This window comes from Paroedura picta, chromosome 8 (genome assembly GCF_049243985.1).
Source record: "Paroedura picta isolate Pp20150507F chromosome 8, Ppicta_v3.0, whole genome shotgun sequence".
NCBI lineage: Eukaryota > Metazoa > Chordata > Lepidosauria > Squamata > Gekkonidae > Paroedura > Paroedura picta.
In genome coordinates, this window is record NC_135376.1 from 16,027,902 (window position 1) to 16,045,365 (window position 17,464).

Consider the following 17,464-nt stretch of genomic DNA (forward strand, 5'->3'; position numbering starts at 1 on the left):
ATCTCTTGGCCTGTGTTGCTCTGGCAGCACTCTCCTCCCAGCATGTGAACTTGAGTAGTCATTCGCATGTCAGAGGGGAGCACTGCCAGTGCAACACATGCTGGGCTGCTGGGTTGTAGCAGCAGAAGTGCAGGGGGGCAGTGGCACAGGAGTGGTGCTGGTCAGCAGTGGTGACGGCTCTTGGCCGAACTCTGTACCCCTCTCCTCAATTTGTAAATGGACACAGCACCTTGGGGAGGTTCAGCCACTGTGGGTATGAGCTTCTGTGCAAGCTGAGCACCCTGATCCCCCAACAGGGAAGGGAGCACTCCGTCCTTGACTCTGTGTGGGATCTGCTGCAGGGGAGGAGGGGGGGGTCTTAAAAGGTTATGATGCCCTACAGTTCATCTTCCAATGCAGCCATTTTCTCCAGGGAAAGTGACCTCTGTAATTTGGAGATCAGTTGTAATTCTGGGAGATCTTCAAGTGCCATCTGGAGCCTGCCAACCCTACGGAGAGCCAGTTTGGTGTAGTGGTTAGGAGTGCCGACTTCTAATCTGGAATGCCGGGTTCAATTCTGCACTCCCCCACATGCAACCAGCTGGGTGACCTTGGGCTCGCCACAGCACTGATAAAACTGTTCTGACTGAGCAGGAATATCAGGGCTCTCTCAGCCTCACCCACCCCACAGGATGTCTGTTGTGGGGAGAGGAAAGGGAAGGCGACTGTAAGCTGCTTTGAGCCTCCTTTGGTTAGGGGAAAGCGGCATATAAGAACCAACTCTTCTTCTTCTTCTTCTTCTTCTTCTTCTTCTTCTTCTTCTTCTTCTTCTTCTTCTTCTTCTTCTTCTTCTTCTTCTTCTTCTTCTTCTTCTTCTTCTTCTTCTTCTTCTTCTTCTTCTTCTTCTTCTTCTGTGCATAGAAATCTGTTTTTCTCATATACTGGTCCTCACCTGCCGTGATGGTCAGTTTGCAAGGGTGCCTATAAATTCAAGAGCAAAGAGAAATGCACAACACAATACGTGTGAGTGAATTCGTCCCTGCATGCAAGACAGTGGATTGTTGGTAAGTGATGAAGTTGTTTGAGTCACCATTATGTTTCTTTTAGAGTTGTACAAGTTCATTAACATATTTTATCTGGGCTCGAGGCTACTGTTTCTAAGGTAAACAATGACTCACACTTTCTTGATTCATTTCTAGGCCTCATGGGATACCAGGGAAGAATCTGCACCCATTATGAAAATCATGTTTGCTCTGTGTTATGTAAATGTTTTGAAATTATCATCTCTTGAAGAAAGGGTGTTTAAGTTAAAGAATGAGTTCGCTGTTAATTTGAGACAAGGACAAATTCTGTGATGTTTCCCTCCTGGTTGGGGACACCAACAAACAAATGTGGAGTGTTTGTAGGGCAGGTTTTCTCAACCCGGGTTTCGTGAAACCCTGGGGAGTCTTGAGAGCCGTTGTATGGTTTCCCGAATGGATGGGAGTTAATGAATGCTGCGTATACTTTTTAGATTTGTTGAACCTTTACTGGGTGATATGACTATATATGGTTATGTCTACCCATCACCCCTCCCAAAATGGCCAATAATGGGCCTGGAGGGGTGGGAAGGGGATGGGCCTCAGGTGGGCATGTCCACAGATGTACTTCCCAACCACATTCAGTATGATCGTACCACTTCTGGGGATTTTTTGAAGCCTGAAGAATGATTCAGGGGATTCTCAACAGTCCAAAAGTTGAAAAAGGCTGCTGTAGCATAATAATTTGTTTTCAGGGCAATCTTAAGAACACTTTGCTGGGAGGAAGCCCCATCTTTGAATAGACCTAGTCAGGATTCTGAATGGACTTACGGAGCGTTATTCTCTTTGTGGCATCGTGCCCTTACTGATGATGGCATCTGGGGATTTTTGTTTCAAAGAAAGATGATGGTGGGCCATGATTGAGAAGGCTATTACAATTACTGATGGTATGGGCTAAATAGAGCCTCTTGTGGCGCAGAGTGGTAAGGCAGCGACATGCTGTCTGAAGCTCTTGACCATGAGGCTGGGAGTTCGATCCCAGCAGATTCAGGTGGGTAGCCATGCTAGTCTGAAGCAGTCTGGGTAGCCATGCTAGTCTGAAGCAGTCTCTTTAAATGGCTTCTTCAAGCTGAGAGGTCACTCTGCAGGCATTTAAAGGGACTGAGAGCTGTTTAAATGCACTTCAACTGGAGCTGTCCAGTGGTACTGAAAAATTCTGAATATTTTCATGTTTTTTCAGGCTGGACACCTGAAAAAAATATGTTAAAAATCCAGCTGAATTAATAACCCCAAAATATCGGTAAGGTATGTTCCAGGTATGTTCCAGGTAGAGCCTATTGTGGCGCAGAGTGGTAAGGCAGCCATCTGAAAGCTTTGCCCATGAGGCTGGGAGTTCAATCCCAGCAGCCGGCTCAAGGTTGACTCAGCCTTCCATCCTTCCGAGGTTGGTAAAATGAGTACCCAGCTTGCTTGCTGGGGGATAAACGGTAATGACTGGGGAAGGCACTGGCAAACCACCCCGTATTGAGTCTGCCATGAAAATGCTAGAGGGCATCACCCCAAGGGTCAGGCATGACCCGGTGCTTGCACAGGGGATACCTTTACCTTTACCTTATGGGCTGAATAAATTCTTTTCCTTTTCTCATAACACCAGATTTTGGGAAGCCAAGCCAAGAAATTGATTGGTTACAGGTTCAAGGCACACAACAGAAAGAACTTCACTCAGCACACAGTTAGCTTTTGGAATTCACCGCTATGCAATGGACTGAGTCACTGGCTTAAACAACCTTCATGGGCACTTAGATAAAAACTGAGGAATTAAGACCCACGAATGCCTATCAAATAGGACTTCCAGCTCTGGGCTGAGAAATATCTTTAGATTTGAGGGAGGGGGGGAGGGGGTGGAGCCTGAGGAGGTTGGGGTCTGGGAGGGGAGAGTCTTTGATGGGATATATTGCCACAGAGATCACCTTCCAAAGTGGCCATTTTCTTTTCTTTTTAAAAAATAAACATTTCCCTTTTTAAAAACATAGAACAGTTAAGAAAAAGATTGTAAGCAAAAGAACAAAGAACAGACGTCTTATACATTACAGTACAGTATTTCATTAGTTGATATTTTTACAATATTATTTTACTCCACCTCTAACCAGCTTAAATCTTATCCACCTTCTAATCATTAGTCCCTTTTCATTGTGTTGTACATACTCCAAAAACTACGTTCTTTAATCTTCAAATCCACAAATTACCCATCCATTTTTCCCCTTTCCGTGTATAAAGGTTTCCCCTGTGTCACCCAAGTAGATGTTGATTTTTCTCGAACCGAAGCGGTAAGTTTAGCAATTTTCTTCAAGCGAACTGCTCTCTGTTGCCCGGAAATCAGCTGTAATAGTGAGAGCTCTCCAGCCACCGTCTGAAGGTGTCACTGGATGTAAAACCCTTTGAGGCTATGAGAAATCCCCCAAATCAGTTTTAAATTGTTTTCATAATATTCACAGGTTCTTTGGATATGAATGTTCTTCCCAAAGTTACACCAAGATGAACTTTCAGATCAAATTCTACAGCAGTTTTTATCCGTATGCAATACCTTTTTCATAGAATCACAGAATCATAGAGTTGGAAGGGGCCATGCAGGCCATCTAGTCCAACCCCCTGCTCAACGCAGGATCAGCCCAAAGCATACTATAGCAAAGCCACACCAATGAACATCAAATGACCTCTGGCAAAGTCAACTTCAACTACTTGTGCAGCCTGCCCCAGGACATATATCTAAAAAAATTGCATAGAAATGAATCAGAAATATACACATTTTCTAAACAGATATTGTTGTCTTCACTCATATTCCAAAACAGAACACTGTCCCAAAGAACATGTTTACCCACGTCAGATGCTTCTATAGAAAATGTCTCTTCCTATGGCCTACAGGCATCGAAGCATGTTTAAGATGGTAGTGGCTGAGGAAGGATGTACAAGTAGTTGACATCAGCATTATCAGAGGTTGGTTGACCTTCATTTTTGCGTGTGTTTTTGTGAATATTATTAAATCAACTGCAAAATTTATATTATTGGTTTCTTATTGCTTCCAACAGCTTTAGAAGAAGAAGAGTTGGTTCCTATATGCCGCTTTTCTCTACCCAAAGGAGGCTCAAAGCAGCTTACAGTCGCCTTCCCTTTCCTCTCCTCACAACAGACACCTGTGAGGGAGATGAGGCTGAGAGAGCCCTGATATTACTGAAGAAGAAGAAGAGTTGGTTCTTATATGCCATTTTTCTCTACCCGAAGGAGTCTCAAAGTGACTTACAATTGCCTTCCCTTCCTCTCCCCACAACAGACACCTGTGAGGGAGATGAGGCTGAGAGAGCCCTGATATCACTGCTCGGTCAGAACAGTTTTATCAGTGCCGCGTCGAGCCCAAGGTCACCCAGCTGGCTGCATGTGGGGGAGCGCAGAATCGAACCTGGCATGCCAGATTAGAAATCCGCACTCCTAACCACTACACCAAACTGGCTCACCAAACATACAATGCAACTTACACCATTTGGACATATGTTTCTGTTCTTCCACCATCCGGAGGCTCGCAACCATGCTATCAAACGTGATTGTCCAATACTGTCTCCATGTTCTGAGGTGCTACACTTGAGTCTGTACACAGTAGACTAGATTCAAGGGATGCAAAATAAGGGGCCAATTGCATTCAGGTATTCTCTATAGCTTGGTGTAATGAGCAGCGGCTTTTAATGTGGAGAGCCATATTTGGCTACCCACTCCTCCACATGCAGCCAGCTGGGTGACCTTGGGCTAGTCACAGTCCTAATAGAGCTGTTTTTCCTGCACAGTTCTGTCAGAGCTCACTCAATTCTACCTACCTCACAGGGTGTCTCTTGTGGGGAGAAGAGAAGGTGATTGTAAGCTGCTTTGGGTTGTGAAATGCAGGGTATAAAAACCAACTCTTTATCTTCTTATTAGAAGTACTAGCTCTTTGTTTTTGAAAGAGAATGTTGGATTAGAAGGATCATTAGTTCAGTCCTGCAGGACTCTTCTTATCATCTTGTATTATTTCTGGTATATAGGAATATGCATCTCACATGCATTTGGATGCACGGTGGAGAACCTGATACATGAAAACCCTTTTGCCTTAATGGATGCAAATTTGAAGTTATTCTTCAGACACTTCCAAATCAAAGTATGTTAAGATGCACAAACCTGCATATTGTTAGTGCTTTTAAGGCCAGCCTAAGCTTCAGGAGTCCAAATTCTCATTCTTTTCTTTTCATTTCAATCAGAATCTGGCCATTTTGCTGAACTTTAGTCAACTGTTTTGGGGCGCAATATTTAAAGTTTAACACCTTTTCACTTTAGGACTGTGTCCTGATGTGTCCGTTGCGTAAATTCCGAGACAGAACAGACTGCCCCGGCTTGCATTCTTGGGATTTGTTTCCAGTGTGTTTCCACCTAACAGACAGGCTCTATACAAACAATGTGAAATGAAATTGCATAGTTCATTCTTACCAATGGGTATTAGTATACGGCAGAGGACATAAGCAGGACTGTAATAATCCTCTGGCATTTGGATAGCCCTTCTTGTAGCGCTGCTCTGTTGCACACTTGCCAGCTCCGAAGGTTAATCATTCATAACAAAAAAAACAATATTTTCCTTGAATTTAATGCAACGATTTGTTTCTCCTATCGACTTGTATCGCTAAGGTATCCAATCCATAAATGAAAAGCTCGATTAGCAATGATGTTTGGCCTGCGACGGGTGACATTTCCACAATGGTCGACGCAAATGGATGCCAGGTAATTATTACAAATTAGTGCATGCTAATCCATCGTTATTAATTTCATTACAGCTAATTCCTGTTGAGCTAACAAAAATGCTTCTTTGATGTTCATCCAAAATTGATTTGGCAAGGCATGTCCCAATAGTGTCTATGCAACGACAAAATCCTCAGGACTATGAAGGAATTCACACGGAAGTCAAGTGCACGGAGAAAAATGGCTGTTGTCTATGTGTGAACATGTTTCTCCAGCTTTATTTCTTTGCTTGTGATCTCTTTGTGGCTGGCCTGTAGGACTTGGGATCCACTGTAGTGAATGTAGCCCACCAACCAAGTATGGTGGCTTGTCAGGGACTTAATTAGTTTCCTTGTATTTGCCCCCTGTAGGGAGTATGATGAACAATTTGAAAAGTCAAAGTGATGGGCTGCATTCAGTTTGGTCACAGGTGCAGACTATGTATGTCTTGCTACAGGCCTGCTGGGTTCTTAGGCAGACACAGAAGATACACGGAGATATAAATAGTAAGTCTCAACTTTAAAAAATTTGCAGCTGCCTGAAGCAACAGACCAGAGGCAGGTGGCAACAGCAAGAAAATCTAATTGTTTAAGAAAACAGGCACATCTGAATTGATGTGGATACATTACCTCACTGAATACCTAGATTCCTGGTCACAACTAGCAAACAGGACATGAGCTGAACTGGCAGGTGAAGCATAAGGTTGACTACTGTCTGCCAGTACAAGCCCTCTCAAACTGCTGGTTGCTTTAAATCAGCAAATTAATCATCAATGCAGTCATATGATACATTTTGCTGAAAATCTGCTTCAATCTGCTTTGTAAAAATTGAGCATCCTAACACACCTTCAAAGACTTATCCCAAGTTAGCAGTGATTTTGTTAAATATGGAGCTGTTTCAAGGTAATTTGCATCTTCTCAGATGTTGATCTGCTCTTATTTTGGAAAGGAAATAATCTCAGCATTACCATAAAACAACTGGGTCATGACAATGGGAATAAGTTTTAATCATATGATGGAATTACATCTTTGTTGTGTAGATAAAACACCTTAGGTTGGATCCAACCTGTTTTTCCGAAAGACAAGGTCTTCTTTGAAGAACAAAAAAAGCAGTCCTGGTAATGATGAGATGGACGTAGGATGGAACTTCAACAAGGAATTCAACTAGGCGAGATTGTGTGAAAATGCTCTCTGGATCCAACCCTAACTCAAAGACATGCCTAGTAAAAATAGCTCAACTCTGGGTATTTTTATGCCGGTTCCCCCCAAAATATGCTAAAAGTCCTTTGGGGGGCATTTCTTAAAGCACAAGATTGCGCCTCCATGCTCCTTTGCCAATAGATGGAGTGAAAGTAAAATCATATGAGATGCAAATTAATAAATAAGAAGAATGACAATAAAGCACAACGTTGTTGCAAGAGTTTCTTATCAATGCCTTTCCAGATGCTGTCACTGTCATTTAGGCCATGCCAAGGATTGGGGATTTGCCAGCCTAATAAAAGCTGGTTCCACTTCTCTCCCTTTTGGTTTCCCAGTTGGCGTGAATATGATTGGACATGTCATTAAGCTAATCTTCTAAGATGTGGCTTGGTTTGTAAGCTGGTGTTGTCCCATTGCTGTATAAGTGTGGGGGAAAACAGGTTTTTTTTAAAAAAAATACTACTGAGATAAATAGAATACAATTATCTTTGTATGGTATCCAATGTTTGCTTGGCAGACAAATGTAGTTGATATTTCTTTCCTTGAAGCAAAAGGTTCATAGAATCATAGAATCATAGAATCATAGAGTTGGAAGGGGCCATACAGACCATCTAGTCCAACCCCCTGCTCAATGCAGGATCAGCCCTAATCATCCTAAAGCATCCAAGAAAAGTGTGTATCCAACCTTTGCTTGAAGACCGCCAGGTTTAGGGAGACATTTAAAAGTGTGGATGTGAGGATGAGATTTTCCCTAATGTTCCAGAGGTTCTCTCCATGGTATGCCTTCTACTTCCGATTAATGTTGAGTTTTAGAAAAGAAAATAATGAGATTAGTTTCAGAATCAGAGCCGATACAATGTGCTGCATCATTCAACTACTTTGCACATTTAAAAAATGAATTCTGAACTGGGCCAGGGCTCAAGGATGCTTAGGGGATCTGGGAAACAAGTCCTATGAGTAGGGATGACAACCTCCAGGTGTAGGGGTTAAGGGCGGTGACTTCTAATCTGGTGAGCCAGGTTTGATTCCCTGCTCCCCCACATACAGCCAGCTGGGTGACCTTGAACTCATCACAGTGCTGATAGTGCTGTTCTGACAGAGCAGTCCTGTCAGAAGCTCTCTCAGTCTCGTCTACTTCACAGGGTGTCTGTTGTGGGGAGACAAAGGGAAGGCAGGCAGCTTTGAGACTCCTTCAGGCAGTGAGAAGTGGGGTATATAAACCACCTCTTCTTCTTTGCTTCTTCATGGGATTGTTTACCACTGATCCCTAGGAGATCAATTCACCTGGATAAACTGGCCATTTTTGTGGACTTTATGGCATTATACCCTATTGAAATCCCTCTCTTCCCCAAATGTTCCCCTCTTCAGTCTCCACCCCCAGAATCCCCAGATATTTCCCAACATGGAACCAGAAACCGTCCCTACAAGGGCACATTGGAGTAACTTGACTATTTATCCTGAAGAAGAGAGGATACCTAAAGAGAGAATATCTTCGAATACCTGAAGGACAACAGGCAAGGATTTGTTCTCTGCTGCTCCAGAAGATAAAAAGCAACCTCCTAGGATTATGCTACAGAACCGCAGGTTTTGGCCAAACATCTTAATCATAAGAGCAATTTGACAACAGCCTTACGTGAGTGGGCTTCTTAAAATAGAGGGTAGACAACCATCTGTCAGGAGCACTCCGGTCTGGATGTCTTATAACACCCCTTCCAATTTTACAGTTCTATAATTTGTCTCTGTCCACGGGCCTCTGTGCTTTGACAAAATACTGTAGAAAAACAGTCTTGATAGGATCTTGTTGTGCATGACCGTGTCATGCTGGCAGTGTTCGTTCATGCCCATTCACATCAAGGTACTGGCTAACAGAAATCTTGATACATTCAAATTTATGGTTGCACCAAGATTACTGTTTTGCAGCATTCACTCAGCGTACGCATGCACATCAGTAATGGATGGGAAGGGAGAAAGACCCAGTAAACTGAAGGGGTGGAAGTACGTGGCATACAACCAATCTTGCTTCAGTTACCAAGTGCTGTAAAGGTAGTAAAGAGCAGGATGGACGATCCCTGAAAGCACACTTTCTGGTACAGGGTGGTTCCTGAGCAAGTAGCATCTATACTTGTAGGAGAGGAGCCTACAGGAAAAATTCTGTCATTGCACATATTTATGAATTCCTTATAAATAAATAAAATCATCCATTCATGGTGTCAGGGCTCTGGAAACCACAGCAGAATCTTGACTACATGTGCTATGGTCAGACACCAGGAAGTAGGGAGAGCAGATCCCTCAAAAAGGAAGCCCAACCATCGACTAAAAGGTAAAGGTAAAGGTATCCCCTGTGCAAGCACCGGGTCATATCTGACCCTTGGGGTGACGCCCTCCAGCGTTTTCATGGCAGACACAATACAGGGTGGTTTGCCAGTGTCTTCCCCAGTCATTACCATTTACCCCCCAGCAAGCTGGGTACTCATTTTACCGACCTCGGAAGGATGGAAGGCTGAGTCAACCTTGAGCCGGCTGCTGGGATTGAACTCCCAGCCTCATGGGCAGAGCTTTCAGACTGCATTTCTGCTGCCTTAACACTCTGCACCACAAGAGGCTCTTAACCATCGACTAGAGATCCTATTTTACAGCTGGGGAACTCTGAGGCTGAGACTATCAGGAGGGCCATCAGTAAATCCAAGCGACACATATTCATTGCACAGTAAAGGAATTAAGCCGGTAGAAAACAAACAGGGCTTTTTCCCCCATGGAACCCTTCTCATAGAATTCAATATGCAAGATGTGTCAGCCTCTCCGCCTGATCTTGAGCGTGTCTACTCCGAAGGAAGTCCCACCCACCATGTTCAGCAGTGTTATCAGAAAAGACAGCTTGAGGAACATTGGCATAGCCAGGGCGTCACAACAGCTACAGCTTCCTGAAGGGAGGATGTGTGTTTCTTTAGGTTGGGCAGCAAACAGAACAGTCAGTGAAATGGATGTTGCAAAGGATGAGAAATGTCCCATTTAATTGCAATAATGTGGCGCCATAAAATCCAATTACCCCATAAAAGGTTGAGTGAATGAAAGTCACAGCCTGTTTTAAAACAACACTTACTGATGATGACATAAAACTGAGAGCTTCCTTCTCATTCTGGATGTTTGACTGGGTGCTATTGTTATATATGGACACCGGATGAGCACCATAACCAAGGTCTAGGATAGCCGCTAACTTGCTAATCACCTAGTTTGCCTAGCCCTACGCATTCATTCCCCCAGTGCGATATTCTGCAGAGTGTTGAATGTTCAGAAGGAATCTGATTTTCACAATGCAGTGGCCTCATTGATTCCTTTCCCAAGATCTAGCTTTTCAAAGATGGCGGACCATTTGGGGGAAAGGATTTTCAGGAGATTGTAGGAGGGAGATTCAAAGACAATGCCCCCCCCCCAAAAAAAGTCAGTTGATTGCACCTACCCTGATAATGATGGAACTGTTTGAAGCATTTCTGAGCACTGGAGAAGCTACTTCATGAGATTGTTGGAGGGAACTTTCAAGGAAAAGACACAGGCCTTCAGGCTACCAAGTGTTATTGGTAGTATAAGGCAAACCAAGTACTGCAGTTCCTAGATGAATTTTGGCAGATAGTGAGAGGAAAGACAGGAAGGGATGAGGCAGAGATCAGCTCTTGTGGCTCTTTTTATATGCCCAATTTGATCCCCAATTTGGGGTCAGGAAGGAATTTTCCTCTATGACAGTTTGGCCCAGAGTTCCTGGATTTTTTTTTTGCCTCCCCCTGCACATAGTGCAGAAGTCATGGGGAGGGGGAAGTGGTGCAGAATTATTAGTATCATGGTTGCCATCAAACACATACCATAGAGGTCAATCAGAGTGGCATAATCACCTTAGGGTCCCTTGAAGGAGTTTAGGAAGATGGTTTTCTAGGCCAGGTGTAGTCAACCTGTGGTCCTCCAAATGTCCATGGACTACAATTCCCATGAGCCCCTGCCAGCAAACGCTGGCAGGGGTTCATGGGAATTGTAGTCCATGTACATCTGGAGGACCACAGGTTGACTACCCCTGTTCTAGGCATTCCAACGCCATGGACCAGCAACATACAGCTAATGCTATCTGCTGTCTTAAACTCTTATCTGTTCCTAAGTGGACTGGAATATTTATTCATTTAATAGAAAATCTAATGTAATTTAAAATCTGAAAGTAAGGTCTAATCTACACCATGCATTCACCATGGGGAGTTTTCTGGTTTTATGTGATATTTTTATTCCAAAAGGTTTCTGCATGCCTTTGGCATGGAGAGTTGCTAGTATGTCAGAAATCCACCTCAAGAATTCCATGATGAGTTTTCTGGGGGGTCTGGGGCAATTAGTATTGTTCCCTCAGATGGTCTTTCTGGTGCAATCTGGGAAATGTAGTCCTAAGGTCCCTTCAGTTGTTGCTAAGTGCCCTAGGACAATGGGATGCTGCATCACAAACCTGTCAAAACAAGTATCCAAGACACCAGGAGAGGCAAGGTTAGGTAGAGATTCTCAGCCAGTGCTACCTTTCCATCTTAGCTAGGCTAGGAAAGCAGCAGCAATGATACAAGCACCAGTTTTAGCATCAGCCTGGGCCATGGAAGTGGGAAAATCAACAAATATGAAGTAGGCATATTAAGTTTTTAATTCTTAAGTTTTTTAGATTGTGCACATTAAAAATTATATAATTTTAACAATACAGACATTTGACCTTGAGCAGTGACTATGAGCAGTTGGGTTTTGATGGTTCCAGCTTAAAGAACCTGACTAGTTTCAACAGAACACTCCCATCATCAGCTTTTATACTAGTGGTCTGCAGTGATGTGCATAGGTGTTGTAGTGGCTGCCAGTGTTTCTTGGTTTCCACTCCTTTTTCCCCCAAGGTGTCTTTTCCCTAAAACAAAGGTGCTTTCTTCCACAATTTTTTGTTTACAGGAGGTATGTCAGAAGACCCAAGAAGTCTTCATCTTCAAATATTCAGGGAACCCCCATTTCAATAGAGTGGCCCATATCATAGGAGGCTTGCAATCTCTCAGTTGCAGGGAAGGTGCCATGGGACAGCCCCATCTCATCAGCTCTCCAAAGCTAAGCAGGGTTGATACTCGGATGCAAGACCATCAAGGAAAGTTCTGTAGATGAAGGCGATGGCAAACCACGTCTGCTTCTCCCTTGCCTCAACAGCCCCTTGCTGGGGAGGCCATAACGTGGTTGCAACTTCACAGCATAAACATCCATAATCTCCCAGTATGTTGTGGTTGAGCCCAAAAGCAATCGTAGTTCCGTTCCCAGCTCTCAGAATGATGAAGTATCCACAAACTCACCAACAGTGGGACTCCCTGCTTTATACCATTTCCTAAAAACGTATGAAAAAAAATGGTGAAAAGAATAAAAAGAGCATCTGGCTGTTCTCGAACAAGATCAATGCATTTAAAAAACGTATTATGTACTGAAGTGTACTTCTTCCAAAATGCACATAAATAACCCAAAGGAAGAAATGCAGCCTCCATTGCTGTTAATGCAGAAGGCAACGAAAGCAATCGAGTTTTCTATCTCAAGGAGGACGGGGGAGAATGCGGGCGCTGAAGCCCATCTCGGTCCCTGTTACTTCTGGCAAAGGATATCATTATTTCATCTTCCAATCTTCCCTATACAAAATTAATTTTAATCGACTCACGTAGCTTCCATTTACTACCTTCCAGAGAGATTAATAGAAATCCAATGGCACAGGTCTTTCCTGATAGAGCAATGTCGGCAATTATTCATTATTAAATATATACGTGCAAATTTCAGACGCATCTGGAATGATGGCTTCAGCTTAATTAGCTTTGATTTATGAACTAGCAAGCCATGTCTGCGTGAGTGGGCAGATTATTTCGTTAGATAGCTATTCTTCCCCCTTGCCTGGGAATAGGGAGTAGTAAAATATTGAGCACCTCTGTCATGTACAAACAGAAGAGAAGCCTTGCTGGATAAAGCCAGTGGTCCATCTAGTCCAGGGGTAGTCAAACTGCGGCCCTCCAGATGTCCATGGGCTACAATTCCCATGAGCCCCTGCCAGCGTCGTCCATGGACATCTGGAGGGCTGAGTTTGACTACCCCGATCTAGTCCATCAATTTCTTCCACACAGTAGCCAACCATTGCCCTGGAAGGCCCACACAATGGGCATTGAGTCCTAAGCACTGCTATTCAGAGGATTCCTTCTTCTACTCCACAGATGGAGGCTTCTCACAATGGGCAGAGAGCCACATGCTTCACACATTTTTGTTACTCATGCTTCTAGGGTTGCCAGTGCTGATTTGGGAAATACTTAGAGATTTTGGGGGTAGAATGTAGGGAGAGTGCGGCTCGTGAGGGGAGGGACTTCAATAGGATGTAACATCATAGGGACCACCGTCCAAGGGAAGTTAATCTCTGTTATCTGGAGGTCAGGTATAATAGTGGCAACCCTAAATATTATGACGTTTGCCACTTTAATGCCATTCTACTAGGATTATGACCTCTGGCTCAGGAAGTTCCTGGAGATGTGGCGTATTACCTGGGGAGAGAAAAGTCTGGAAAAGGGAGGAAGATCAGTGGAAATGAGATGACACATGAAGCCACCCTCCATAGCTGCCTTTTCCTCCAAGGGAAGCGTTTTCTGTTTCTGAGGATCAGCAGAAAGCCAGCTTGGTGATGTGGTTAAGAGCGGTGGCCTCTGTGATTGATTCCCCGCTCCTACACATGCAGCCAGCTGGACTCCTCACAGTCCTGTTAGAGCTGTTCTCACAGATCAGTAACATCAGGGGTCTCTCAGACCCCACCTACCTCACAGGGTGTCTGTTGTGGGGAGAAGAAGGGAAGGTGATTGTAACCCAAGTTAAGACTCCTTGGGTATAACAACCAGCTCTTCTTTCCAGGAGAACTCCCCCACCTTAAGGTTAATAGCCCTACATGAAATGCAATTTTTGGACCATATAATACCATGTTACATGTCATTTATGTCCATTTATACACAATGCATGCCTATATGGACCTGTTCTGCAGGGTATTTTATCCAAGGAATAGGGATGATAGAAACCAGAAATGTGCAGGAGAGTTGTTGTTTTAATTATCTGTGGAAATTTTAGATCATCTCCCTCTCCCACATCTTGCATTGTTCATTGGGTGTGCTATACTGCGGTTGTTTCATTGTTCTCTAATTTTACAACCCAGTTTATTGGATGCATTATGCTGTTTTAATTTCTTTGTTCTCTAACCATACCCACTGTGATGTTACTGCCTGTATTTACTGGGCGCTGTTACAGTGCTTCATATGTCAGTGGTTTGGATATCTTCCTTGAGCCCCAGAGAGTGTCATGACCCTCTGGGACCAGCTCAGCAACCCAGATTCAGAGTCCTCAGAGGAAGAGCCCCAGGAGCCACAAGCTAGGGAATGGGCTGCTTCCATTGCTCCTCCCCCCTCCCCAGCATGAGTTTTCTTGTGGTTTCTGTGTCTGGGATGGTTGGGGGGATGATGTCACTTCCATGGGTATGGGGACATTGCAGGGAGGCATGGTCAGCTGACATCACTTCCAGGGCCCCTTGAAGCCCGAAAGATTATTCGGGGGGCTCCACCATGTTCCAAAGATTGGAAAAGTCTGCTGTACTCTAAATATCCCTAAATTTCAAGCAGAATGGGCAAAGAGATTCAGTTTCACAGAGTTCTTAAGCTGGTGCCTCTTGGCTCACTGCTCTTTGCTGCTTCCTGCATGCACCAAGGGCAGCAACCCCAAAGGAAAATGCTGGCCATCCGTGAGGTTTTTGTTTTGTTATACTGTTCCTGACTACACCCATGTTCTTTACGTAATCACCATACATTTCCCCCCTCCTGATAGCCCTTTTATTTGCCATTCTTCCTTATGGTGGTCCATCTTCTTTCTCAGACAAAGCAAAACTGTCCCTTCCCACCTTGTCATCTTTGAATTAACCAAGAAAAGGTTGTGTGTACGACTCTACATGATGAATAAATTATCCACCCGCTCTAAGACTCATGTCTTTATGCTAGGTGTCCAGTGCAGAGTTACCTTAACAGGTGCTACTCTTTAAGGAGTTCCTGATGGCTGGGGCCTCTCATTCCTGTGAAAATGTTATCTGGCTCAGAGCAACATCTGTTGGCCTTAAAAAGTGGTGTTTGGCTCAGAGGGACCATTTGAAGGGGAGAAATACCGTTGTCTGGGAGACAAGAGAACAGAAGAACAACAACATGCTGGTAACAATGATAAGCACCCCAAACTAAAATTTCTTTTTTTTTTTTTGCGGGGGGGGGGGTGGGGGCTTATTAATTCCTAACAATCCTCCAACTGCGTTGACCACTCTGAAAGTCATGGCAATGATCTAAAACAGCAGTTTTCTTCTATTTTTTCAATTTGAGAATTATTCAGTCTTTTGGTAACCGTTATCATAGCTATTACAGCTATCAAACGTCCAGGAGCAATTGTCCTCCTAGGACAATCTCTATTTCGAAATTGGGAAGGGAGGATGCGGTGTCAGTCTCCTGGGCTTATAATCACTGCACAATCACTTTGCGTTTCTTTTGAACATTACAGAACTAGAAGGGATATTCCAGATGGCCGTGGGAAACGGACCCAAATCCTGCACAGATGCCTCAACACAAGCCAGCAGGCTTCATTGAAAGTTAAGAGCTGTGACCAAATCAATGAAGTCAAATTACGGTTAACTTCACAAGCATGTGAAGATTCCCCCCCCCCCCACTCCATAAACATCACCACTGTCACACACAGACACAGACACATGGATTACATACTTTGTGGGGAAGATGAGGAAATACTTGGAACCATTCCGCACAACCGCCAATGTAGCTGAATCTGAGTGCTATCGAAAAGCGCTGCTATTAATAGCGGCAGGTCTCAGTAACACACACAGCCATTTCTATCAAAGAAAAGGCTCTCCAACTAGTGCTGTTTTCGTAACGCACAAGTTTCCGGTCTCGCTGGAGGAGGCGATATTTTTCCGCGCTTACTCCCGCCCCTCACCGTCAATCAAAAAGAACAGCCAATGAACTGTTGTGTTCATGCTTCCCTTAATAAACTGTTTTTTGAAAACCAGAAAACACATGTAGCAACGTATATTTCTTCATTCGATGTATCAGAAAGACCTTTTCCGCTGGCATTGGAGCTGGCACTTAATCGTTTATGTGCTCTTACAGTTAAAAAAACAAATCCCCCCACTTTGTGCAATTTCTGGCCGAAATTACGGGCAGTGTCGAACAGTGGGCTGTATTGTGCTCAGAAACTTTACAGACAATTGCTTGTGGAGGGATTTCAGCCGAAGAAACATCGCTTATTCATTGCTTTTGCCAGTTTAAGAGGGAAAAAAAGGCAATCGCGATGCCAGAAGCTCAGGTGTGAGTGTTTAGGAAGCTACATTCTTGCTGCCGCTATATTGAGAACACACATGTCTTTTTCAGATGTATTGCAGATTGTTCTCAAGAGTTTAGTGGTTTTTTAAGGGGGATTCCACTTTTATGGATTCCCCGAAAAACACTACAAAGAAACGATCTTTGCGGGAGTGTTGCAAGAGTGTTGCAGATTGTGTATGATGTCATGCATAATATTAAAAAAATAGCATTACACAATGGTAAGACTTCAGCAAAATTAATGCTGTGCGGAATGGCTATTGGATTCCATTCTTTAAGGAGCTGAGCATTCAGGAAGTGTTGCACTTTGACAATCTTAAGTGGCTGGCATTTTGACCCATAATTCCACAGAAACAAAATCCCAGATGTTATTTGTGTGTGTGCCATCAGTTTTTACCTGGCTACTGGTTGACATGCAGTTGTGGAGGGAAGCAAGGCATCAGAGAAATAAACCTGAAAGATAAATTTGAACTTGATCTCAGCTTTTGTGGAGCTGTTTGTGGGTAAAATGGTTGAAATGATGACAGCTGAACCGCTCTGTCAGCAGAATGGCCTGCTTTGCTTCATTCCCAGCAAGTAATATCAGCCTCACAATGCACAGCAGATCTTCAGGCCAAATGGTAGTCAGTTTACCCCCTCATCGAGCCATAATTGCTTTGACTGAAAACTTAATCAAATCTCTCACTGATGCTGCTTTGGTTATGGGTTGGATGAAATTACCAGACAAGCAGGAAATGACTTTGGGACAGTGCCTTGTGGTCTCTTTTCATCTTCAGATGTCATAGATGGAATATGAATATGGCACGGGATGTTCTGAAAGTTGGCATGGAATCAGAAATTGAATTGGTCTGTTGTGGTTCCTCTCTGTGTCTCTTGCTTGTCTCTTCTGAGATTTACCCCCAAAATCAAACTTTACCCTGTGTTAACTTTTTTATTTATTTTGTTAATGGGTGGCCGATCCAAACGGAGAGAGGTGGGGATGCACTGCAACAAAAGGGAATGCACAACAACAAAATGAGGCCTGGCAAAACAAACAAGCAAGCAAACAAAAAACAACCAAGAACCA